Here is a 27,718-nt window from a genome sequence, read left to right as displayed (position 1 = left end):
ACAAACATGCGCTCATCATGACGTTTTTCCACGTGCAATTTTTGCATGTGTAGAGCGGAGAGTATAACATGCCTAAATGGCACGCGTCATGCAATGTGCTAACTTCAAGTATATTTCAATCTTTAATGCGTGTTATGAGAACATAATATAAATAAGAAGCTATGCTGCTAACGAACTATTGTGCTTCAATCAAAGAGCTCCAGGATCCGAGATGGAAAGGCGTCACTTGATTATAATCATGGTGCTTCAGTTTCTACCTAATACCGAGTAAGTACTGTGTGTTTTGGTCTAGAACAGTCCATTTTAGAATTTATCGAACATCCTTGGAGCTTCCAAAATGCTGCCACGCTGCCTCATCGTTTTGATTTTTATCTCTGCGCAGGAGCATTTTAACAAGAAAAGAAAAACCGAAATTTGGTGTGGCGTTGCTTAGATGTCCAAATTTTTTGCCCTGATTTTAACAATTTGTCTTTCGTACAGTATTCATTAGCACCGTTTCTTTTATACAAAAAGAGAAGCAAGGCAGGTTGAAAATTTCGTACACCTGCCAGCGACCACGTTTTACAGCAGTACGTACGCCAATTCCCCCTTTAGTTACGTCTTACATTAACGAGACCCTACCATGGACCGAGCTATTTTCGGCGCAGAAGAGGGAACGTTCGCAGAGCTGGGGACCTACAAGCGCTCACTGGAAGAAGAGGGGAGGGGAGATTGGTGTGTGCTCTCCGGAGATCGCACGCCGTATCCTACGTACGTATTCACGCGAGCGAATGCCTTTAAAGCACTTCTTCACTTTGAAATTGCTGCTGCGAGGTGGACGCGGTAGACAAGACACAGCAACCAGCTTCCAGCAGCAATGACAAAGTAGTCCTAAAGGCCGCTCCCTCGCGCGTTTACACACGCATTAAGTAAGGTTTACGGAGAACACACACCAAGAAAAAATTTGGAGGACGCTTAAGCTTCGCCTTCAAGAGTGCAACGCGATAGCGTTATTGCACCTCGTTCGCACCGCCCACTCATTCGCTCGGTATGCTCTTGAGTCACACAAAGAAATAGTTTTCATACTCAACACTTCTAAGTGCACTGTACAACTTTTTTCTAATTACTTGTTCAAACAAGTGCTTCTCGCAATCTACATTATCGCACTGTGTTGTGCACACTACAACATTTCTTGCTCCAGTGTTCCTTTAGCGTTCACACGCACTGAGTACGTCGGTCAGTCACACATCGCAGGGGACGCTTTCCCAGCAGAAGCGCTACGGCGCAGCGATCACGTCAGAGGCGTCCGGCATCAGACGCTGCACCTAGCAATCGCGCTGTGAGCGGAAAGAGGAGTCGCGTCGCCTAAACACCACTGTTTGAGTGACGCACGCTGGATGTTGAAGGGGAGAGAGCGAGAAAACTTATTAAACGCAAGGGTATTGGGGCATCCTCGCACCGGTACCCGCGCGGCCCGAAGGGGAGAAGCGGGTGAGGGAAGATAGTGATATAAAGAAAGGATAGACGCTTGAATCTACAACCCGTGAGGGTGCACGGCGAAACGTCAGGGGCGAGTGGCGCGCCACGTGTCGGGGCAGCGCCGCAGATTGCGAGGAGGGGTTCTTCTGTGTTTGCCGCAAGATGGCTGTGCATGTGCGCAGAGCGCAGAAGATGTGTAGCGGAAACGTACTTCGCTACTCGTGTAACTGCGACTTCTGTAAGTAACATGCTCATAATTACCGATATACACCGCAGTATAACGTTCTACGGCACGTTTCTAAGGCAACACCGCATTCACTAGAAGCGCTTTTGTACCGCTTTGAAGCATCGAACTCGTAGCCGAGTGGTAGCGTCTCCGTTTCACACTCCGGAGACCCTGGTTCGATTCCCACCCATCCCATCTTGGAAGTTGCTTTTTATTTATGAAGTGCATGCCGGGATTTATCGCTCACGGCCAACGCCGCCGACGACACCGGCTTTTCTGCGACACGAGCTCCTTAACGCTACCGCGTTAAAAACCCTTCACATCCAGAACGACCTGCTCACAGTACCAATGGCAACTTAAGCAAAGTGCATTATAGAGAGGATGCAAGAGCTTAGACCTATACGCGCGCAATGCATGCGATCTCGCTCGACGTTACCCGTAGCGATATACACGACTGAACATTTGTATTTCTGAAAATTTTTCCTTGAAGTGAATCTTTGTTCTAACAATTGGCGCATCATTCATGAAAACGCAGCAGATATAAATACAGATATCCTAGTTGAGAGGACACCGTGCCAAGTCAGGGAGGTTGTACCAGCTGTATCAGAGGCAGGTAGTGTTTTCAATTCTCGGAGGCGATCAACTAAGGAAAATGAGCGCACCCAAACTGTTATACTGCTGCCGGGCCGGTGACTATCCAAGCCTGAGATTCTGCGTTCCAAGCCAATTGTAGAGATTTGGTTGGCGAAGGCGATGACATAAAGTTGTGTTATCGACGCACCCACATATTTTCACCCCATTTTGTAAGCGGTGAATCTTCAGGCTGATAATAAAGGTTTGTCTGAGTAGTTCTTTGGGAAAAGGTTTCAGGCTCCACTGTCAGTTCGGCAGCTCGGGTTATAGACGACGTTGTGCCTGAAAAAAAAACGGCGTTCCATCACAGCCGTTGAGGTGCTTGTGATAAGGTGCTTGTGATGAAGATGGAAAAATACGGACTTTGCCAAATGTACTACCGATGACTCAAAAGCAACCTTGGCAACCGCCGTAACATCGTCTGATTTTCCGGATGTGAGTAAAACGAATTTGCATGATCTTCGGGAGTACTTCGTCTCCAACTTAGGACCGCTTTTGTTTTAAGGATTGAACACATGAACTCGAGAAGTTTGCTCTATACAGATTACTTTAAATTATTCCGTATAATTGTAAATATTGAGGACTGGCGCCAATTTCAAGCTGACATCAACAACATCAATAAATTCTGTTTGATTAATGGCTTAAAACTGAATATTAGGTGCACTTCTGTCAAGTCTCTAAGAAATGCGATACAGGTATGTTTGAGTATACACCTTTAGCTGGTTAGATTTCTCGTGTTGCACATGTATGAGACCTTGGCGTTGTTGCTCATTCAAGGCTTGCTTTCAGATTCTATGGATCTTCAACTGAGCTACACGCATTGAGGCATATTGTCTTTCTGTCTGTCTGTCTTTCGGTCTCTCTGTCTGTCCCTCCTATCTCTGTCTGGCTCTATGTCTGTTTGTCTGGCCATCCGTCCATCCGTATGTCAATCTAACTGTCTGTCTGTATGTCGGTCTGTTTGTCACTGCACTTTGGGAACAGTGAGGCTACCTTTCACCTCAGTGAAGGATGCGGACTATAGCCGGTGCGATTTGCTACCACGTGACGGCTTGCAAAGCCTACATGGCACCCGAGTTGCAAAAGTTTGATTCATAGTACAAGGTGACTTTGACTCGCCAATTTGTATATTAAAGACGGCCGATTTGGGTACTACAGTGATTTTCGCTACCAAGTCTCCTGTACGGGTGCCGTAGTATTACACCTTGCTGGCTGTTTGTGGTTAGAAAGAAATATTATTTTCAAACACGATTGGCTAAAGGATGTAGAAAAATTTTCAGTAAAGTTCAAAATAATCTCGCTATCGCCAGCGTGGTCCCATTTACCTTTTATAGGATAAGAAACCGAGAGAATATGGAATTTATTCTTTAGCATTTATTTTTGCCACAGAAAGCTTAATACTGTGGTACTCAGCCACGGATGGCAAGCAGTGCAGTAGGAAGTGAATTCGTCATAAAGACAAAATGAAAAAAAAAATAGCCATGCAGGGACGTGATATAACGTATGTTCCACTTAAATATGCACCAGAATCACTCGCTCAGAGACATTGATAAACTAGGCTGCACAATGACAAGACGTCTTCTAGCACAACACCTTTTAATGCCACTGGCCGCCTGACGTGGTTAGTTGGTTAAGGTCCATCTTCTACATACATCGACGCTGACATGGAAGCTAGCGTAAATGCCTTCAGAAATGTCATTATCTGGCTCTGATATAGCTACGTGGTAGGGCAGTGTACACGATGCGCACACAAAATAGCGTTCAATGCAAAATTTAAAGAAAATATAAAAATGAGAGCACTAGAAGAGAACGCATGAATACGTGTTTGCCCGGTGACTGAAATTTTAACTCAAATTTTTATGCAGGTGATTACATTTTTTTTTGTTTGTGTCCATCTTATATATAACCATTTCGGTTCAAACACATTCCTTATCAAAGGCTTCACTTTTCAAAAACAACAAAATAGCTTACAAGTAACATTTATCACATACCTGGACAACTTAATTTCCCTTCGTGAAATGGAAATACTTGCCGAACATTGACAAGTACTTTGCTACAAAAAGCAAACAATCTGATAAAATTTGAAAAATAATCAACCAAAAAAATTCAAAAGATATTTGCAGTGCAGCTGTATTGCTACACTTATTGTCCACACACAACGAGAGTTCTTGAACTCTGTCTACCAACTTGTTAGGTGCCCTGAACTATAGTCACTTGGGCTCCTCAGCAACAATGGCACTGTGCACACACAAATGTTGCATTTCCTAGAATACTCGGCCTGTCTTCACTGGGAAAGTGAGCTAGATTCCTAGCTTGTGTGATTTCTGCACGTGGAAGTTAAATAATAGCATCAATAAATGGTGGTAATGTTGCGAGATATGATTTTGCTAAACTCTTTCTCAACGGTGTCGCCTTCCGCGACGCATTTAAAGCGACAGCGTTAATAATCCCGTTCACCTATCTTGGTTGGCCTTATTGGCGCTGTGAGCTAATAATCATGGATATGGATCTGCAGGTGATAGCAGGCAGACAGATAACTCTGTCATTTAGTGATGGTCATCCGGTTGTTTGGTGCCACGAAACAGCATTACATGGCCGAGTTAGCAGGAGCTACCAACTTGAACTTCGCTATTGAGATCTGAGGGTAAGATTTAAAGCACGGACCTACGTCCGTGCTTTATAATGACCTTTGAATCTCGCGTGGGACGCAGTGGTCTAGCCCACATATGTGCAGTAGACGATTATCCAAATCAAGTTATAACACGGTGACTGTATTTAGAACGCTAATGCGTCCGACCTGGTCACGTAATAAGGCTAAGAATATGACCATGCAAAGCATCACCTGCGGGTCCCTCTGCTTGCATCGCTTTCACACCATATGGTCCTACTGCGGATGAAGTGTTGCTTCGAAACCATTGACCATGGTGTAGTTAGAAGTAGATGACAATGCATGCTAGCACGGGTCGAATAGTGAGGCGATTTTTATCTATGTAAGTCGAATATTTCTAGGATCAATTTGAAAAATGGTATCTTGCGAATGTATGTCCAAAAGGTCTAGTTCATGTTTCAAAATACGTAATATACATTATTTGTGGGATAATAAGAGAAATATACGATCAGTTGCAAACTGTTTTTTAGAAAAACAGTCATTCAAAGGAAGCCAGCAGAAGGAAGCCATTAAAGAAGTCGTGTCGTACCCTAAAGGACAAAGCTTAAGTGTCTCCGCAAAGTTTATGCCGATTTTTGTGCCTTTGACGAACGAAACAAAAATGCAGGTAATAGCGAGCGCTGTGAAATATAGCACTGGCAAGTGTTACCACGATCCTCATTGCAAGTGCAAATGTTTTGCACATGGGTAACGAACAGGTTCTGAGGACGCTACCAACTCTCACCATGGCAGAAATTTGTTGCCTGCAGACAGTCCATGAAAAGAGCATGCCATTCATGTAAATTTCACATCTATAGGTAAAGCAGCCAATACGTGGGCAATCGTGACAACCAGCGCACCGCGAGTAGGGTATTTCGCATATCTCCACTCAAACCTCTGCAATTATTCGGCAATTTCCTTTATTTGTAGGATAAATGTCTCCTTGTGCATTGCAGAGCAAGTAACCGAGGCGGGTCACTCTGTGCCCCCACTCCGGTGAGCATATTTTTTTAATGTTGCAGCAATAATTAGGCTCTACATATCTGGTGATTCCTAGTAGCTCCAGGACGAATGAAGCGGCTGGGCTAAAGCCAAAAGGACGCTCAGTTGTGGATGTGTCGGGAAGCGACCGGAAAGTCCGATGTTGCAAGGAGATATATCACATAGCAACATGGAATGTAAGATCTATGACGCAAGGTAAACTGGATATCGTCAAGCGAGAAATGGACAGATTGAACATTGATATCTTGGGTATCAGCGAACTCAAGTGGACCGGAATGGGAGAATTTAACTCCGGCGACCATTATGTCTTTTATTGTGGGCACGAATCCAAGAGAAGGAATGGGGTCGCTCTCATAGTAAACAGAAGAATGGGCAAAGCAGTGCTAGGGTACAACCCCAAAAACGACCGAATGATTTCACTTCGGATCCAAGGTCACCCTTTCAACATAACAGTTATCCAAGTCTATGCACCGACCACTGCTGCTGAAGAAGCTGACGTTGAGAGATTTTATGCGGACCTACAATGCCTTTTAGACCGCACCCCATCATCAGACGTCGTTTTTCTCATAGGAGACTGGAATGCTAAGGTCGGGAGTGAAGAAATATCCGGAATTACAGGCAAGTTCGGTCTTGGTGAGCCAAATGAAGCTGGGCAGAGGCTAGTAGAGTTCTGTCAAGAAAACAACCTGACCATAGCGAATACTCATTTTCAACAGCACAAGAGGCGCCTGTACACATGGATTTCACCGGACGGTCTGTACAGGAATCAGATCAATTATATTATTTGCCGGCAGAGATGGAGAAGCGCTATACAAGCAGTAAAAACAAGGCCTGGGGCCGATTGTGGCACCGATCATCAGCTTATTGTTGCCAAAATTAAGCTTCGATTGAGGAAAACGCAGAAAACTAGAAGGCCTTTCAGGTATGATCTGGATCAGATTCCATTAGAATATGCTGTGGAAGTGTGGAATCGATTTCAAGAATTAGATCTAGAAGACAAAGAGCCCGGAGAGATGTGGACTGATGTTCGTGATATAATACAAGAAATTGCTACTTAGGTAGTTCCAAAGCAAAAGAAATGCAAAAAAGCAAACTGGTTATCTGAAGTGGCTTTGCAAATAGCTGAGGAAAGGAGGATGGCAAAAGGTATGGGGGAAAGAGAAAGATACAAAGTTCTCAATGCGGATTTTCAGAAAATAGCAAGGAGAGATAAGAATGCCTTCCTGAACATACAGTGTCAAGCAGTTGAGGACAACAGCCAATTAAGGAACACAAGAGGTCTGTATAAGACAATCAAAGATATCAAAGGAAGCTTCTGTGCTAAGCTGGGCGTGATAAAGGACAAACGAGGCAAGGACCTCACTGAAGCCCCAGAGATAAAGAAGAGGTGGCTGGAATACACAGAAGAACTGTACAAGAAGGACCCGGATGTGCAAACCCAACATAAGACGGTTGTGATTACTGATCTCGAGCCGGGCATCCTGAAGAGTGAAGTTGAATGGGCCTTAGCCAGCCTTGCTAAGAACAAAGCTTGCGGAATTGATGGTATTCCAGCTGAGTTGCTTCAAAACCTCAACCACGACGCTGTTAACACACTGCATACATTATGTCAAAAGATTTGGACAACCCTGCAGTGGCCACAGGATTGGAGGAGGTCAGTTTACATCCCCATTCCAAAGAAAGGCAGTGCCAAAGATTGTTCCAACTACCGCACGATCGCGCTTATTTCGCATGCTAGCAAGGTGATGTTAAAAATCCTGCAAGGTAGGCTGCAGCAGTATGTGGATCGGGAGCTTCCGGACGTGCAAGCTGGGTTTCGCAAGGGCAGAAGAACTAGAGACCAAATTGCCAACCTTCGCTGGATCATGGAAAAAGCAAGAGAGTTCCAGAAACCCATTTACTTCTGCTTTATTGATTATGCGAAAGCGTTTGACTGCGTACATCACAGCAGATTGTGGCAAGCTCTCCAAGAGATGGGAGTTCCAATTCACCTCATCTGTCTCCTCAGGAACCTTTATGAAGGGCAAGAGGCCACAGTCAGAACTGGGCATGGTCTTACTGATTGGTTTCCAATTGAGAAAGGGGTGAGGCAAGGCTGCATACTGTCGCCCTGTCTATTTAACCTATATGCAGAGTGCATCATGAGAAAGGCCGGTCTGGACGAGTCTTCAGCTGGAGTGAAGATTGCTGGAAAACGTATCAACAACCTTAGATATGCGGATGATACCACTTTAATGGCAGAAAGTGAAGTGGAACTCAAGAGACTTCTGATGCGCGTACAAGAAGACAGTGAGAAGTTTGGGCTTAAACTGAACATTAAAAAGACGAAGATCATGGCGTCTTGCCCTATCAAGTCCTGGAGCATCAATGGACAAGAAGTGGAAGCTGTGACAGATTTTCTGTTCTTGGGCGCCAAGATTACCTCGGAAGGAGACTGCAGCCATGAAATTAGGAGACGCCTGCTTCTAGGAAAGAGAGCAATGGTTAGCCTTGACCGCCTAGTAAAGAGCAGAGACAGTCTGCCAACCAAGATCCATATAACCCGTGCTATGGTCTTTCCAGTTGTGATGTATGGATGCGAGAGTTGGACTGTGAAAAAGGCTGACCGCCGAAGAATTGACGCGTTTGAATTGTGGTGCTGGCGAAGACTCTTAAGAGTTCCTTGGACTGCCAGAAGATCAAATCAGTCGATATTGTCGACCATAAACCCTGACTGCTCATTGGAGGGTCAAATTCTAAAGTTAAAGCTCAGCTACTTTGGTCATCTGATGAGAAGAGAGGAGTCGCTGGAGAAAGATTTGATGTTGGGAAAGGTTGAGGGTCGCCGGAGAAGGGGTAGGCAGCGAACGCGATGATTAGATGGCATTCTCGAGGCATTGCAGATGATGCTATGTGATGTTAAGAAGATAGTGAGAGACCGGAAAGCGTGGCGTGACATGGTCCATAGGGTCACGAAGAGTCGGACACGACTGAACGCCTGAACTGAACTGAACATATCTGGTGAGCCAAAGAAGCCAATCACTGATGCTTAAAAATTGGGGTTTAGATGTTTAAAAAGGGGGGGGGGGTATATTTTCAGGCATCGTAATATTAGTGGTACAGGATGTCAAAAACAGGCGAGCCATAGCAGCTAACAAAACGGTTAACAGAAATCCAATTTACTGTATTTTAACTATTCCTTACAGCCCCCTGATAGTGATTAGATATACGTAGCTCGTCCTTGGTGAAAGCCACATAAGTTTCCTTTTTTTTCCTCAAGACAGTTCGTCCTTGGTGTGACGGGTGCACTAACTTTCGCCTAGTTTACGCAATTAGAAATTCGCAGGCTTGCTATGTGCGCGCAGTGACGTTCATCAAATAGCGTCAGACTGTTATATGACCCACAGTGTCCACCCATGTTCGAATACCGTGAAAGGAGCATGTCTTGGCTCCGCGGTCGTGTAAATGATAAGGTGCTTCAGTTGCGCCAGCGGTGAGCGATTAATTTGCTGATGAATGGCTAGGCTGATAATCTAGAAATGCCGACAAAATACGTTGCGCAGAATAATGACAGATAAAGTAATCATGTAAGAGTGAGTATTTTTAAGGCACTCAGAAGGATTGAGCTGATCAAACGGACCTGCTTCCGGCGGACCATCAGACAGAGACGGGACCCATAGGTCGACCAGCCTTTTTTATCTTCAGGCGCAGCGAATTGCCATCGTAAGCCACCGGTGGAAAACGTAGTAGTGATTTGGAAACTATGTTTTCTCCCGGCATGAAAATGTCCATCCCTGTGCCTTATGGAGCCGAAAGGACGCATAGGTCGTATTAGGAATTGGTTGACATGGGTTTCTTTGCGGCCACAGCAACGCGTCTGTTCTGTGTGCGATGGGCTCCACTATGCAATTGACAGGAGATGCTTGGTGAAGCATTCGGTACTGACTGTGATACCGCGTTTACAGCTTTCTTTATAGGTGGAAGGGGGAGGGATAGAGTTGTGGGAGGCAACCATAGCCACACGAGGGAGTTGGGCGGACATCGTGAAGCCTCGCCAGTATCACGCTGGGCTTTTCTGGATGACTTTTCTGGGGTTCTTTGCGGACAGGTGTATAAAGAAAAGCATTTGTAGGATCCAGATCACGTTTTTGAGGACACCCAAGCATTCGCGCACCGCGCACTTATAAAAAGAAAATTAGTTTTTGGCGTACATTGCACTGTGGTCATTTGTCTGTGGTCATTTGCGGGCTTGATGCGCCTAAATGTGCAACGATTGTAGCAGCCTAATCAGTGAATGACTAATCGGTTTATAGATTTGTGCCGTCTGTGCTGCCCACTGAAGATATTTTTGTTGCTACTGGCTATATAATATGACAGCCGCTGACGGCGACGATTCGCTTGAAAAGTTCTCTGAAAACTTCCGCTGACACTTATTTAGCCGCTGGCAGGATAATTGTCAATATTTCCTTCCATAAAAGCATGAACTACTAAACCTATGAGCTCTTTCATTGGGTGGAGCCCTGATCCTATCCTTCTGTGGGAGCCGCCATGTAGAAATCTAACCTAGTGAGGGAGCCGACTTTTCTATCACGCTGCAGCGACGAATACAAGTTGTGCGCTGAGAAATACAAAATGAAAACTACAGAAATTTAAAAAGTGATAAAAAACACAAAATTGCAAAATTAAAAAAAAAAATAAAAGTGAAATCGAAAGAAATCAATATGGAAAAAGTTATATTATTGCTCTTTCCCTGCAAACAAAAGAACCGAACATAATGCCTTAGAAGAGCTCTTTTGGCTTCTCTGTGACTGAAAAGCCAAACTGCTTCAAATGTTTCTATTTGAATGACTAAGGTTTCGAAAAGCAACGCATTCTAAAGGCAGCATTGGAACTATTATTCACTTATATTTCATAAGATGCATTGAAACTATGCGTTATTTAATATTTCTTATTTTCTTATATACTTTGCTTTTTTACCTCCTGACCGCTGCCACACATTTATGCCTGTTGTCGGTATTCATCGCAACCGGTCATTCCGGTGTGTTCTTAAAGGGAGATGTACTCTTTTCTCTTGCATTCATGGATATTTACCAACATATGATATGGTCGTTTTATATTCACACTAAAAAGAGTGCACATGCTAGCTCGAAAAAGCCGAAGAGATCTTCGGTGGGTGCCCCGCCGGGGTGGTGCAGTGGTAAGACGCCCGACTACTGTGCCGGAGTTCCCGGGTTCGAACCCGACCACGGCGGCTGCGTTTCGATGGTGGCGAAACGAAGAGGCGTCGTGTGCTGTGCGATGTCAGCGCACGTTAAAGATCCCCAGGTGGTCGAAATTACTCCGTAGCCCTCCACTACGGCTCCTCTTTCTCTCTTTCCACTTTCATTCCTACCTTCCTCCCTTCCCTTACGGCGCGGTTCGGGTGTCCACAGAGCAAGTGTGACAGTTACTGCGCCTTTCCCTTCCTGTGAACCAATTATCTTCGGTGGCAGAAACTGGCAGCTCACAAGCAACACGCACTGTTGCCACACAACGCTAAAACTGAACAATATGGAAAACACCACACAATGGAGATAATTTAAACTAGATGGCATATTTCTACGCAAATATAAGAAAGAAGGATTATTTCTTTACTGAAACCGAAAGACAAAACTTGTTTCTCCTATTAAAGGCTTTATACGTACGCAAAGCCATGTAAACGTTAAAAAAGTAGTTATAACGTCGCAGAATGTATATATTTTGTGGCAGGCTGCAAAGTGGTTCACAGAATGGACGAAACATTTATGGCATTGTAGTCGAGACCAAGGAGACAAAATAGGTAGAGGCAGGAGATAGAAAGAGAAGGTAGTATATCCGATGGGCACTAAGGGTGACGAGGAGGTCCCAAGAGAAGGTATGCGTCTGAAAGGTAGCACGAGAAATATGGTGTGCGGATGAAATAAGGGAAACTTAGGAGGGTCAGGGAGATGAGGATAGTACATAACCGGGTGATAAAGGAGATTATTTCGTCCTGCAGTAGCTTAGTCCAGATGATAATGAAGATGTTGTAATGATAAATGGCTTCATGACAATGATCGGTCACTAAACATTACGAATTGAAAAAACCGCCTACTATCTTTTGGCAACAGAGTTTTACAGCTACACTATTGTTCGCTTGCCAAGCATTGAAGATAGTGCGCCGTTTCTTGGTACATAAAATGCCACCTTTGTGCCAAGTTTGTCTGTTTGCATATGAAGGAGAGCGAAATTACTTTTATTCATTTTGCATTTGAAAAACAAAATTTACATATCAGAAAATCTCAACCAGCTAAAAATCATAAATTCAATAAGTGTCTCCGTTCCCCAAAAAAGGGGAATAAAACAGACAGTTTTGCAAGGAAGCGCGTCAAGAAGAGCAGCGACCTATGTAATAGGCGTCATGGCTATACTACAATTTTACTGCTTACAATTTAAGCTACATGAAGGAAGATGGCATTTCTCATTCAATATCCCTAATGTTGACAAACGCTTATTTGGACAAGGACAGAACAGCGTATTAACAAAATGCATGTTTTCATTTTACAAGAAAACAATGTAGAGAAAGCATTATCGAAACTATTACATATTGAATTGCATTTTTCATTTCATTCGAAATAAAGAACAGAAATAATCAGTACAAAGAATATTCACAACTTAGTATCAACTGAAATGATAGGAGTGACACTAACTAAAAGAGGAAGAAATTGTATGGAAAAGTGCTTAAGTACAGCTTCATCACAAACAACTTTAAATAAGTAGGACTGCTAAATTGCATTCCAATTCCTCATTTGAAACCAAAGTATGCGGATAAGAATGTTTTAAAGCTTTCGTCCAATGCAAGTAATCAAACTAATGTACGTCGCAAAATATTTTTTACTAAAAGAGGCGAAACAGAACATGGTTGAAAAATATTTATAAGGCTGTATCCTAAATTTAATGTTTAACTGCTATAGTTCCCATAATCTAAATAATGTTCAATAAAATTCATCTTGAAATTCATGTTAACGTTAACGTAGCATTCGTCGTTAGAGACAAGTGCGGCACAGCGGCCTGTCTTCCAGCTCATGTACATATAATATGGTGAGGCAACCAAAAAAAGAAAATAAAATAATATGCCTCTGCCCGTGCCACTAGGTATAACAGGCTCAATCCAATCGAATATAAAAGAATTGGTCCCGAAGGACAAGCTTGGTCTGTGTTTGCACCCGTAGGTGAAAGAACCCGAAGGTTCCAAAAAAATGCGGGAATCTCTACGCAGCGGCCCACAGCCGGGAGCGGGCCCGGGGAGATCCCCCGTGATCTCCCCTGGGAAGTAGAGGGAAGGGATGGGACAAGGGAAATGGAAATGGGATATAGGAAAAGGGTTATGGGACTGTAGGAGGGAACGGGGCAGCTTAGGGATTTCTCAAATGATCCTGATTCGATTCGAGCTCCAATTCCTTGGCCTCAGTTGAGGGCGAGCACTCGCTTTAGCCAATCATAAAATTTATGAGCGTGAACGCGGGAAAGCGTGCCGAACTGTACAACCAGGGCAGTCTAGCGCACGCTGGCAGTAACTTCGCGAACGAGATATTCGCGGCTAAGGCTGTTAGATCAGCGGATGCACTCCCAGCCAGCTCCCGCTCACTGTCTACTTCGCACAGCAATAACGGATAACTGATAACAAAGGCGCGGGCACTAAGCGGCTGTCACTTTCCCACGCATGCGCAAAGCGATAATCTGATGCGGGTTCCCAGCCGCTAAAACAACATGCGTTCCTTTACAAAAGGAGTGCCTGGATACTGGGCGTGCGAATTTGTAACCAATGCCGAGGAAACCTATGCATATGGTCATTTTGATGCTATTACCATTTCATCGCCGCTCAGATATTCTCAACAGTGGAGTACGGTACCGTATAATTGCAGATCGACTTTCCGGGTGCGAAAAGAAAATAATAAAATTACGTTTTAAAATAACCTTTGACCAGTGGCGCCTTCAACTGTCATGCACTGCTACAACTAAAGATACATTTTGATATCTCGAGAAATGCCATTGCAGCTTCTCTTAATATTTCGCGTTGTAGTGGCCTTAGTTATAAAAATTGACCATAAGCCAAGTCTGCAAAGACGCTCACGTTTTTCGTTCTCTTATTTGTGAATCTATATATATGTTTTCAAGTAAACACTACTGACTGTATTTTGCGTGCATATATGTCAAAGACAAAACAAAGCACTGCACAGTTTGTGGTTTGGAGAATCATTTTATTGAGAGTGGAGTAGAAAGAAGAATTTAGCAAAAATCAACTGCTACTCGCACTACAGTGGGAACTGTGGAAAGCATCCTGCAGTTAAGGTAACTTTGAACATTTTCGCCTGCTTCTGGTAGCAAGTAGCACAGCCTTTTAGGCGAATGACATCAGCCATCCTCTTCGGTAAAGAAGAGTAGAGGGAGGCAACAAATGCGCCACCTTCACGGAGCCGCTCCCATTCTTCTTGCACCGCTTGCCAAAGGCCGTCAGCATTCGTACTGTGAAGTGGAGGCCGCACCAAGCGTTGCTTCATCCGCCCCCAAACATTCTCCATAATATTCAGGTCAGGACTTTTTGGAGCCCACTGCAGGACCTCTACACTTTCGTCTTCCAGCAGCTCCTTCACAAGGCGAGACGTGTGTACAGGGGAAAGGTCCTGTTCAAAGATGAAACTGCCGTTGGGAAAGGGTCCGTGGCGAGCGTAAGGCAGCATAACGTCCTTTAGAAGTTCGCTCTAACGGGCGGATGTCAAGTGGCCCTCGATACGGACCAGCGGTCCCAGTCCGAGATGCGAGATGGCTCCCCAGGTATTTACTGTTGTGCGGCCGCTTGCGGCTACGCTTTGAATATTGGTCGGATGGTGCCTGCAAATGAAGAGTGCGCGCACGAACAATAAGCACAAATGTGCAAAGAGAATATAAAGCTTCTTGAATGAGACTGGCGACTAAACTCATTCTAGCATTTGCAGCCGAAGATTTCAATTTCGAGCTGCAGTCGACATCGTTAATTAAGAAGCCATTGATTGCGTGAAGCTTTTATCCTCTTCCTCCTCCTACATTAGGATAATTCTATTGAGACGACTCAACGGGAAATAAGATACAAATGCAAGCATCACCTCTCATTTTCTAGCCGCCAGACTCTCTTCCTTTGGGCTTGTTTGGTGCAAAAGGTGGATTCATCTGTAAAGATTACTCTTTTCCACTCCTCCGAAGTCCAGGACGCGTGTTGTTCTGCAAACTGGAGTCGCTTGGTCTTGTGCGTGCTGTTCAGGAAGGGCTTCTGTGCGGCGACGCGACTGCGCAAGCCTGCTTCTTTCAGCCGGTTCCGCACAGTGGCAGGGTGGGCATTGACTCCGGTATTTTCCATGATTTCATTCGCTGTCTGAAAAGGATCTGCCGCAATGATCAATTGATCCTCCTCTTCCCTCGTTGCTCTTGGTCGGCGCCGGTGTGGAGCATCGCCGATTCTTCCTTCTGTCTTATAGGCGGGACATATTCTGTTGACAGCCTTGAGCGGTCGGCCGGTCATGGCCGCAATAGACCGTTGGCTGTATTCTTTCAGCGCTAGGTCAATGATGTGCCGTCGCTCTTCGTCGGGTACACGCGCCATGGTGTGGCTCCCGAAGAAGTGAAAGAAAACCGCTCAAGGAATTTTTATACGCAAAACTGCATCAGCGTTATCAAAGCATATGTGGTTTATTTTATGATCAAGAAATTCAACCAATCAGAAACGTTTCAACCAGCGAACGACGCAGAGCTCTTGGCTCTTCTTTCGCCCATTTTTAGCTGCCCTTTCACTCGGTTACACCGGGAACGCCGATGGCGGCGCGGTTAAACCAATGAACGGGCGCATAAGAGCTGCGCTGTAAACAAAGGCACAAAAACTCCATAATTGGACAGCACGTCAGCATTCTTATCGTTACGCGCTCGGCATGTAGGATACATATAAGTGCGCCTTTCTTGAGCTGTCATCACCACGTGTTGCAGATAGCTAACGCAGAAGATTGCGGGTCTAGAAGGGATAACAGACCGCATTGATGGCAGGGAGTGCATCCGCTAATCTAACAGCCTTAGCCGCGAATATCTCGTTCGCGAAGTTACTGCCAGCGTGCGCTAGACTGCGCTGATTGTACAGTTCGGCACGCTTTCCCGTGTTCAGGCTCATAAATTTTATGACTGTACAAAGACAGGACCCTCGCACTTTATAGCAGTTTCAAAGTCACATAATTCACTTCGATTACTAAACAAATTCTAGTTTTTATCAGTAGACCACATCTTTATAATGAATTGTAAACATTGACGGAAAACTTCATGGCGTGGATGATTGTAAATAACAATTCTGCGCTTAAGTGCTCCCATTTCGTTTAGATCAGCACAAATGAAAAGAAAGAAAAATGTGGCTATTTCTGTTCTTACAGAATTTAAGACCAGTGTGTAAAGCATGCCTTTCTTTTATTGGAAACAGTGCTTTCCCGGTGTCGACACGAACTGCGGCATGTGGTGCACTTGCAATCCTTATGAGCTGAATCCAGAATACGGAGTCTGCAAGTGGGGTGCTGGTGTTGTGGCCCAAACGGCGAGCGACACGATTCACACCATCACCGAGGATATGGTAAAACTGAAGCAAGCTCGCATCTCAGGAGTGAAACCTCCCTCGGCACGCACATTGAGATTGCGTCGCCCGAAGACTAAAAAGAAATATAGAAACGCTTGGAAGCATAAAAAAAAATACGAAAACTGGGCTAAGCTATTTTGCACTTTTGCTTACTATTGAATAAAGATGTGCCGTGGTGCACTAACATTGTTCATGTGTTATCATAACAGCTAATATAAGGGATGTGTAAATTGTTTATGCGCACCCACGGGGAGTATTGTAATGAAAACAGACTCCTTCAGCAATCAAAGAAGCCGATTGGTCAAGTGGCGCTTGAAGAGTCGAAAAAAGAGTTCAGGTGACACTCTAGACTATAATAAGGTTTACATACTTGAGTGTTTTTTTTTGAAAACTTCGAAGCGTACCTGCTTTTCACTGATCGAATGTTAATGAAAAGAAAAATATTCATAGGAAGTAATAGTGCGTTTATTATTAGAATCCAAGTTAACTTCGAGATGGTGGGGCGACATCTAAAGCGCAAGAATGAAATCTCTAGCAGTATTGATTCTATTGCGGGACGTGAAGTGTTTGGCATGCTAATAACGTGCAATTTATTGGCTACAGGTTGTGTGGAGTGTTTTGGACGTAGTCACTTCTCCTACGACGGAAATCGAGCTTAGTCACGTTATATCATTTCCAAGGTGCAGCATCGTAATGGCAGCCGAAAGATTTTCATTTGCAGTTGTGTGCGGGAACAGGCGGTGGCGCTTCCACTCCGTGCTAATGAATACTGAAATGCTGACGAAGCAAAACCGGAGCAAGAAACAAGTGCAAGATTCCCCGCAATGATGTGTCCCTGTGTTTGATATCCTGAGTTCCCGTTCTTTAAGCCAGTCTCTATTCCACCGGCAAAAAAGAGAGAGCTTTAACTATCGCTGCCGGGTTCGAAATATCTCAGTACGTAACTAGAGTGTTAGAGCACAGGACGCTTACCGAGCCACAGTTGGCACTAGAATTTGAGCACCGAATGAGACTCGCTATTGTATTCTATGGTGTTAGTACCTGTACAGGCACAGGAGCTGCGGTTGTACCAACACTGCGGCGCCCAATGGCAAACATTTCAGGCTGTATTCATTTCGTTTTTGAAAAGATATGTGCATCGCAACGTTTTATCCGTCATCCGCAGCAGCCAAATAGATATCTGAGATATGTGCGATTAATAAACACTCAGTGCAGCGCCGTTTTGTCATTTGTTGCATTTTTGTGAGCAGATGTGTCAGCAGTTTCATATGGCCTCGAAGGTACTACTCTCATGAGTGATTAGCGCATTTTTAGTGCGGTCGCCCATCACTGCAAACAACGTAGTGATCAGAGTCAGTTAAGTGTTTTCAGTAGCAAGTGACTGCTGACCGAAACGCGGCGACAAGGTCGCGGCAAGCACTAAGAAATCCCGTCCACACACAACCGATCTGTAATGATTTTATCCTTATTAGAATTACTCGTTTACGGCAGCAGAGACCTTAATTTTATGAGGATTACTGCTGGCTGCAGTACACGCCATATTTATTCTGATCTGAAAGTTCGCAGCAAAATCGACAATATAGCGGCTGGCCACCCAAAAGCATTCCTTTTGTGGCATTTAGTGTCATACTGCTCAATGTTATAGATACTGCTTCATTGCAGAATTGCCATTCCTGCCGCCAGGAAAATTTATTAGAAAATGGGAGCATGATTTTCAAAAAGCAAATGTTTCAACTAGCTGATCGGACAGAAAACATAAGAAATGTTGGATATTGTCATGGACAAGGGTGAAGTGGGCAGTGGCGTGGGCAGGTGTGCTAATGTTAGGCCCGCTGACATTCATTGCGGTGGCAGAAGCGCTCCCGATTGACCCTTCGATATTCAACGTGCGCTAGCCGATCTCTGCCTTAGGTATGTGGCATTACGAGGAATGACATCACCTTCATCGCCATCATTAAATGCTATCTCTCGTCATCAATGGTCATGTTTTGTTTATCTGGTTTCACTTTCGTTTTCGTGGAGCGTGCCGGGTAGGTTCATGCCTCTTAATCCCAGGGCGCTAATTGGCGCCTTTCGTCTGCTTCATCTTCGGAAGAGGGTTTTTCATGACGCATCTTCTGAGAGTCCTCCAGCCTGCCGAACTCGACTCGACCTTGCCGTTCCCCCGGCCACTTTTATCCCCGTACTGAGCCTGTGAGCCAGAACCTTGGTGACGTGCAGGCATGGATGCGCATGTACAAGAATGTGCATGAATATTTACTGCACTGTTATCGGTTTTAAGGGCTGTTGAGCACTCTCAAGCCACTGGAGATAGAGCTTCTAGCCCAGTATCTTTTTCTGCTGCTTTGGGTGCCAAAGGGATCTTACACACGGAGCTGGTGCCGCAGTCCATGAGAAGGCGTGCTGGGCCATAGGCCAGTAATAATAAAAGCGCATAGCAGTCACAATTCTCGTCAGTTCTGTCATGCCATACAGACAGGGTGAGTTGAAGCACAAAACAGGGCCTTATTGCGAACAGTTGTGCTTTTTAGAGCACCAAAAATTATTTCATAAGCATACTGTACAAGTTTTGTTTGCTTTCATTTAGAAACCGCATACCCTCGCAATTTGTACTACGAAGGTTAGACTGTACAGTTCTGGTGTACAATCAATGCGCCAGCTTTACAGACTCTGTTCAGCTGGACATATGCTGGCGTTGCGAACAAAAAATGCCAAGAATTCGGCACGTCATTGTTGAGAGATCACATACCCAGATACTGAAAGGCCAGCGGGTTGTGATGTCCGTGACAAGATCATATGAATAAATTGGCAGAACTCGAGTAAGTTCTTCTCGAGTAAGTGTTCTGATGAAACAGGTCAAAAGGCAGCACGCGTAGTTTAATAAATAGTGGTTTGCTGGGTCTAGATTAGTCGGAAAATAAGATTTTTTTATAACGTTGTTTTTTGCCCCAGGGCATAATGGAATATCTAAAAAATAAAGGGGGGTATTAAATGAAAGAAAAAAGGTTAGCTGTTCGAATAAAGTTCGATAGAAGCGATGATAAGGCCCTTGCGTCCATGCAATGTATGAAGATGGGTTGTTCGGCGAAAGGCCTACTGCCGTCAGGTGCCGAATTCTTGTGGGCTTCAGTGCCGGGCAAACCCACAACAAGTGGTGAATATCTGCCTCGTGATCTGGTGACTTGCAGACAGGACATCCTGCACGTTGATATAAATGTCGATATTGCGGCCATGTTCGTGTCACCGCAGGTGTGAAGGCAAGCCCAACACGGATCCTCCGTAGCGCAACCTCCTCAGCGCGGGTAAGACCGCTGGGGAGGTTTATATCGCACACGGTGGGACAAGAGCACTTGTGCGGCGCCGGAGGTGCTCCTTTCTTGTGAGAAGCAGAGTGGCATCATCCATAATGAGGAAGCGTGTCAATGATGAAGGTAGAGTCGCTTGGCGGGTTGCAGAATCTGCGGAGGTTTGGGAACTGAGTAGCTCAAGTGGAACCCACTCAGTTTGAATGGTTTGCGAGATGCGAGCCGCCAGACGATGTATATTCTGGCAGATTTCTGGGCTGCGACTGACGCGTCGGAGCAGACGTATTGCTTGTAGGGCGTCGGTGCGGATGACAATTTTAGCTGTAGGTAGTAAGGTCATGACGGAGAGAGAGCGAAGGGCCTCTTGGACGGCAACCAGCTCAGCACAGAAAGAAGAAGGAGGCTCAGGAAATTGATATCTAGATGTGCTATTAAGCGCCGTCTTACAAGGACAATGAATTGCAGTTGTCGTTTCACATCCGTCAATGCTGGCATCAACATAGGCAATTATTGAGCCTTGGGGCAGCTTGGTGTCTTGCTCTGCTATCCTTTTACGAAGGGGTGATGCCGCATAAGATGTCGTTAGTCTATGAAGGTCAGTAGGTTTGTTTTCGCCCAGCTGAACAAAATTCCATTGGGGAAGAACTGGCGATGTCGGCGGCAATATGGTGTGCGATGTAGCATAGGCCCGGAGTGCTCGCTGTGAGTGCAAAAGGGTCGCCTTAAGGCTACGAGCATCACGGCGTTGCTGTACTAATTCATCTAATGTGTTGAGCTCAGCGTTTTCTTGTAGTGTCACGACCGGTGTGATTCGGGGGAGACAAGTAATGCTTCTCATAGCCTCTCTATTTACTCCTTCTAGACGATCCCATTGAGCTCTTGTCCAGTGCTGAAACTGTGCTTGATAAATGAGGCGTCGGTGCAAAAGCGCTGTCACGAAATGCCGTGCGACGTGGGATCGAGTGCCACCGGATTTAGGGGCAATACGTCTTATCAGGCTCAAGGTCTGCATCGCCTGCATTTTAGCCTGAGAAAGCCAGGCGGTTCCCTTTCTCGACTCATTATTCGGTAATCCCAAAATTTTCAATGTCTCACTTGTTGGAGACGGATCGGCGTCGCCGCGAGTTTACGGCGACCCAGCGGTTGGCGACTAACGTAAACATAGTTTTGCTCGTCGAAAGCTCTAGGCCGACAGATTTAACATTCTTGGCACTAATATCCAAGGCTGACTGTAAAGCTGCCGCTTGAGTAAATATGTCCTGGTGCGTACTCCACACCGTAATATCATCAGCATAGATCAAAAAGTTCACCTCAGGGACATTATGTAAGCATCAAGCAAGGGGAATGAAGGCAACATTAAACAGCGTTGGTGACAGTACCGAGCCTTGGGGTACACCGCGAACAGGTACAAATGATCCGACGGAATCGCCATTAAGCCATATTGCAAATCTTCTGTTTTCAAGGAATGATTTTATGAAACTGCATACCTTAAGAGGGAAATGCAGCTTGTCAATACAATTTAAGATGGCGTCGTGGCTAATGTTATACGCCTTTTCGACATCCATCGCGAGAATGATGCGTACATTGCGGCTACAGGTTGACGACAGAACTTGCGAGGCCAAAACAGCCAGCCCATCTTCAGTGCCTATGGATGGACGGAAGCCAATTTGTGCGGGGTGGTAGAAACCGTGCTGCTCCAGCCACCAGGGTAGTCGTGTGGCTAACATTTTTTCTGTCAGCTTGCACAGTGTTGATGTTGGAGAAATCGGCCGAAAGTTGCCGAGATCCGTCGGCGGCTTCCCTTGTTTTGGGATTGGGATCACAATGGCGGGTAAAGAGCCGTCTAGCCATACTTTGTTAATGGTGTCCAGAAGTTGAGGTAGTACAGCGTTACTCAGGTTCTTGTACACTTCATATGAATGGCATCCGGACTGGGTGATGTCTTCTGTTTGGCCTCATCCATTGCCGCAAGCAACTCAGACATGGACAAAGGACTGGCAATGCCATCGGTGTCGCCTGCTGTTGGCCGTTTGCCTACGTGTGCTGGAATCCCTACAGCGTTAGAAATGGTAGAAATGGAACAAACTTCGTGCCGCTTCTCTGGCAAAATCGTCCGGAGACAAGTTAGCTGCGAAGCATGCGATGATCGCTGCGTCGGGACGACGGCTACCTTGTTCCATTGCCCGCAAAGTTCGCCGAGAGATGCATTTGATGATTTGGTATTAAATTGCTCACACCAAGTATACCACTACCGTCGTGCCAGATCCCGTTCATACTTGCGAGCCTTAGCTGTAATATGGTTCACCCTTGTACGTGCCTGAGCTGATGTAGGATCTCGTGAAGCCGCCAGCTCAGCATGTCGGGGAGCAGCCCACAAGTTGAGCAGACCGATGTCAGGAACCGGTCGATCGACACCTGTCCATGTACGAGTTCAGCCTTGTCTAACGCGCATTTTATGCGGTCAACAAGCAGTGGTGACGACTCCACAGGAAGTCCTTGCAGAATAGTGAGGAAATTATCCCAGTTGACCACCATGCATTTACGGCGCCACCGGCGTGCTCGTGATGGATGAACACCAATGATGATTGTGTGATGGTCAATCCCCCAGCAATCAGGTTCAATGCGCCAAGAGGGAGTGCCAGGGCCAGACCACCACGTCAGATCAGGAGCATATGTAACAGTGGTGCTGTTGCAAACAGTCCGCGTTGCTGTGCCGAGATTGTTCAGGAGAGTAAATAACGGATCAGTGAAGACGTCCCGCACACGCCTACCACGAGGGCTTGGAGTAGGATACCCCCAATCTTAGTGCGGAGCATTGAAACCGCCTCGCACTAGAATCGGGCAACTGGGGCATTTCCTACGCACAGTCAACAGCCAGCCCAGATTAATACGTGAGGGAGAGCCACCTGCTGGCCTGACATGTAAAACAAGACTACCACAACAGTTACCTTTGGCAATTTAACAGCAACTGCAACAACCTCCTGGTATGAGTTTCAGAAGGTTTCCAGAGAGAGGCACACGTGAGGGAAACGTGTCTCAACATACACCACCGCCTTTCCTGGAGAGGAAGCAGTGTGCACCCGACGGTCAATCATCGATGGGGACGCGTAACCACAAAAGCCTGGAATCGTTGGCAAGGCGTTGGTCTTCTGAAGTAACAGGGCCCACACTTTAAGCTTGTGAAAACGAAGACGGGTTTTGAGCTCCCCCACTTTAGTGGAGATGCCTCTGCATTTCCATTGGAGCACACGAGAAAAGCATTTAGAAGCCCTCCTTCGTTAGCAGTAAAAGCGTTGCAACAGAACAGATGTCAGGTTGGACAGCTGCGTCACCATGAACGGAGCAAGGATGCGGTAGAATTATCTGAGATTGCAGAAGACACTCTGGGAGTAGCACTGAGTGAAGCAGCTGGGCGGGACATAGTCGGTGGTGATTCAGCATTTCCATTTGTGGTGCTGGATCCCTCAGCAAGCCTTCGGCGTGCAAGCAGTGCACGATGCTGTCGAAGCTTAGCAACCTCTGCGAAGAGGCGTGCAATCTGGTTATCCACTTCTATCATGTCGTCGTTGGGAGGCTCCGGCATGCTACGTCGTTTTTAGGCTGCTGGCGTCGGCGGTCCTTAAGCACTTTGTCGCTATATGTCTGCTGCTCAGCGATTTCATGCGGCTCTCCAAGTTCTGGCTACTCATCGTCATCCCATTGGAGAGCGTCAAACCGGTTATAAATGTGCACAGGTGCCGTATTTACATTCTGAGACCATTGCTTAGAATTGGTACGCCGAATCTTTTGTGTTGCACTCTGTTTTGTTGGGCAGGTTGGAGAGGTTATATCATGGTCGTCAGCCTTGCAGAGGCCACATCGATAGGCTGGTGCGCCCCCGGGCGCTACTTCTTGTTGAGATGTGAAAGGGCAGGATCTACGCATATGGCGGAGGCAGTTGTCACCGTAGACTGCACTGGGCTTGTATGGGCGAGGCCGTAAAATGCAGCCCTAATAGTACAAGCAGGCTGGTAGCGTTAGTGGACCTTGCAGGGTGACAATGCAAGAGCGCCCCTTTCCCATGTAACGTGCTTGAATCACTCGGTGTGTGGGACAGTATAACTCACGCTGAAGGGCGGCCTGGTCTTCATTAATGTCCACATTGTAGACAGCGCAACGTTGTAAGTCTGACCCCTCAACCAAGTACATCTGTACTGGCACCGATATCTCACTGGTAACTTTAATACACCGTACCGTTTGCAACCGTTCTACAGCAGCCAAAGTCGGAGGCCACACAGCAATGGTGTTGGATTTCTTTCTGGCCGTAAAGCCGCGAAAGCCTTTCGTTCCAAGACATGCATCCAGATTCGCCTGTACAATCATGTTTGGTATATCTGTGAGGCTCTTGGTTACCAGACATTTGACTGTTACTTTGTGGCTCGCTGAGTTTGAAGTAGCCAGATCAGCATGGTCAATCATTAAGCAGGAACGCTTGCCTTGAGAGCCGCCGCTGGCAGAGCAGGAACCCGGTGCAGCATCAGCCGAAGGACGCTTTTGAGATGCACGAACGCCCGGCGATACGGATAGCGGAGCCGATGACAGATCGATGGGACTGCCCGGCTCTTCGTGCAGTGCGGCTCGAGGCGGATCCAGGAATATAGGCTGAGCAGGTACAGGCGCGTTCCGCCCAGAGGGCAAATCGCTCACTGTCTGGCGTACATTTGCGGAAGGCGGGACAGGCTCTTTAAGTGGTGAAGAGGCAGCACGAATCTGCACGTCTGGCCCATGCTCAGGAACTGCAGGTAGTGCCGTTGAGGCCTGTGGCGTCGACGAATCTAGCTCCCTAGCTCCGCAAGCGTGTCACCGAGGGCGCTAGGCCTAGCCTGGGTGCACAGTTCAGCTGCAGGCATTACTGTGTGGCTTTTGGTGTATGCCACGCAACCAGATGGTGACTGGACGTCTTGAGCCTCCTCGGATTGCGTGAGTGAAGATCTGCTGCTTAAGCGAACGGATTTACGCAGTTGGCGAGATGTTTCACAATAGCGATGAGAAGCCACCTTATCAAGGACACTTCGTCCCCCCGGCTTCCATTTTCTAAAAATAAGATTATTCTACGCGCTCGCTTTTGTGAACGTCTAATGGTTTATAGGTAAGTATTATATGTCCAACCCCACGACACACTGCAATATGACTGGTGAGTATGTACTAATGTCCCCTTCATGAATCACTGCCGTGTCGTGGTGGAGGGGCTTGCGAAATTCGATGAAATCGCGAGCTCTGCTGTGCAGGGCCACCTAAGATAGACAGGTCATGACAGAGAGTTCTGACAAAATGTGATTCACTGGAGAAGGTAATGGCAACCCACTCCAGTATTTCCTGCCAAGAAAACCCCACGGCCAGTCACAATAGCATTATAGATATGGCGCCGGAAGATGAGCCCCCAGGTTGGAAGGCGTCCCGCATGCTACTGAGAATGAACAAAGGGCGATTCTTAGTAGCTCCAGGACGAATGAAGCGGCTGGGAAAAAGCCAAAAGGACGCTCAGTTGTTGATGTGTCGGGAAGCGACCGGAAAGTCCGATGTTGCAAGGAGATATATCACATAGCAACATGGAATGTAAGAGCTATGACGCAAAGTAAACTGGATGTCGTCAAGCGAGAAATGGACAGATTGAACATTGATATCTTGGGTTTCAGCGAGCTCAAGTGGACAGGAATGGGTGAATTTAATTCCGGTGACCATTATGTCTTTTATTGTGGGCACGAATCCAAGAGAAGGCATGGGGTCGCTCTCATAGTAAACAGACGAATAGGCAAAGCAGTGCTAGGGTACAGGATTCCATTTCCAGATGTGATTCTCTCTCTTTAAATTCTCAGCATATTTACAGGAGGGGCACTGGTCCTTCTTTAAAAAGCGAGTTTGTTCATTTCTGAAAAAGCATTTAACATCTATCTCACAAGCAATAACCAAATGCACCACACTAAGAATTGTCCCTAATAAAAACCTGGCTCCATAAAACATTAAAACAGGCTCAAAATTTCATGTTTAATTGGGGAACAGCGTCATGTAGATGTTATAGTTTTCCGCACCCGTGTTCATGGCCTTCGTGATAAGTTCAGACAGTTGTGGAACATTAAGCAACGATATTCTATTTCCAGCAAAAATAGCCATAATGGTTTTTGCAACTGCATTTCCTACGAATCATGTTAGCGCAAAGCACCGGAATCGAATATATCCGGCGCAATTTGAACGGCATAATCCTTTCGAATAAACGGTAAATAGAACGTGTAAATAACAACTATCATTTGCTGAAATGAAAGGAGTTGAGAGCCCACAAAAAGAAGCCTGAATTTACACCACTAAGAGGTAGTTTGTTTTAGGCAAGGTTTGCGTGTATGCATACGTCTTTCACATTTTAAGCTCACCATATACCGTCTAAACGCTGCAAGGATATATTGACCTTGTATATTCTTTGAGCTTCAGCCATAAAGGAAACCGGGTTCTCTTGCGTCGGTTTTCTATTTTGTAAATTGTCCACCTACATGCATACGTGGCACAGCGCGTTAACTACATCATTGAAGAACGATCGCTAACACGTATTCAACGCAAGGCACCCGCATGGCCCACAGTCCAGCAGTCCCTTGTCTACGCGCGCCTGACAGATGTTGCCTGGTGTCGAGAGCAGGAGCGCGCTAGCAGTCTGCGCGTGAGGGTAAGAAAATCTAGTCTGTAACGTTTAGCTTGTTTTTCGCTGTGAATGACTGCCGTCTAGTCGCACTCATGACACCCCAAAAACAGTGCATACTGGGTCGATTGGGTGTTGCAACAGCACCTGACAAAAAGCCCAACAACCTCTGGCTGAACAAAAGCGACCAATGGCATGGCGAATAAGCAGACTATGTTATAGATGTGGATTTGCCTTTGCCTTCTGTTGACTCCTTATCTGCTTGACAAACGCCGATGACGATGGAACTGGCGAACTGCATGGGAAGTCTGCACATTTCGTGTATTAACCACTGCCCCCCCCCCCCCCCCCCCGAAGCACATTCGACGATAACCCGCACCCTTAAGCCTACTATATATATAAGGCAGGAACTAGAGCTGTGCACGGACTGGGGCCGCTCTGAAGCCGCTCTGAAGCCCTTTAACTCGGGATCGGGCCGAGTCGGGCCAAGGTATATTTATCCCGGGTGGGCCGGGCCGGACACCCTGGTCACGCGCACATGCAACATCTGCGAAAGTGCGAATACGGCCATAGTTCGATAAGCGCGCGCCTAGAATGCACAGCATTATTCCGCTCCGTTTCCACGCGAGACCTTCAGTTCTTTCTCGGCGTCGAAACGCCTTTTCTCCCCGCCGCGAACGGATCTTTGGTAGCCGTCAGGGGGGGGGGGGGGGTATTTAGTGTGGGGTATTTAGTTTCCGAGTTCGCATTTCAGCTTTGGTCACACCAGCGCTGATACTTAGGTATTCATTTAAAAATTGGTGCCACGCTGTCGCCTATCGCACATCAATTTTGTGACTTACTCCCACCTCGACATGGCCTCATTTTATGCGGCACATAGCTCAAAGGATTTGCGATGAACGTGTTTCCTCTTGTTTCCGTTGCTCTGAAAAGTTTACGTGAAAAGAACATGGTGAGCCAGGCGAGCTCACCAAATACTCGGCCACAAAATCAACCCCTTTTTTAGGTTTACAGCTAGCACGCTTTCGAAGAAGCAAACAAGCTACTTACCGAAAACTTGTTTTGCTATCAAAGAACGTCTTAGCCTTTCCAGCCATAGGTTGTAACACCGACAAAACCTTCAGCGCCACAGAATTCATCATCCAGGAGCGCAGCAAATACATCA

The 27,718-nt window shown here is 46.2% G+C and overlaps 1 long non-coding RNA gene across 1 annotated transcript; it reads right to left on the bottom strand.

The window, feature by feature from the left end:
• Window positions 1–389: 389 nt before the first annotated feature.
• Window positions 390–27,705, bottom strand: LOC146208704 (uncharacterized). The gene is made up of 3 exons (XR_014705406.1): window positions 27,604–27,705; window positions 12,104–12,166; window positions 390–2,599 (listed from the first exon to the last, which is right to left on the bottom strand). It is a non-coding gene; the product is annotated as an uncharacterized LOC146208704 (long non-coding RNA).
• Between the last annotated feature and the right edge of the window lie 13 nt (window positions 27,706–27,718).

Source organism: Amblyomma maculatum, chromosome 1 (assembly GCF_055883805.1).
Source record: "Amblyomma maculatum isolate TAMU_Amacu chromosome 1, ASM5588380v1, whole genome shotgun sequence".
NCBI lineage: Eukaryota > Metazoa > Arthropoda > Arachnida > Ixodida > Ixodidae > Amblyomma > Amblyomma maculatum.
Note: the sequence above shows the minus strand (reverse complement) of the source record. Positions and strands in the feature narration are given on the sequence as shown.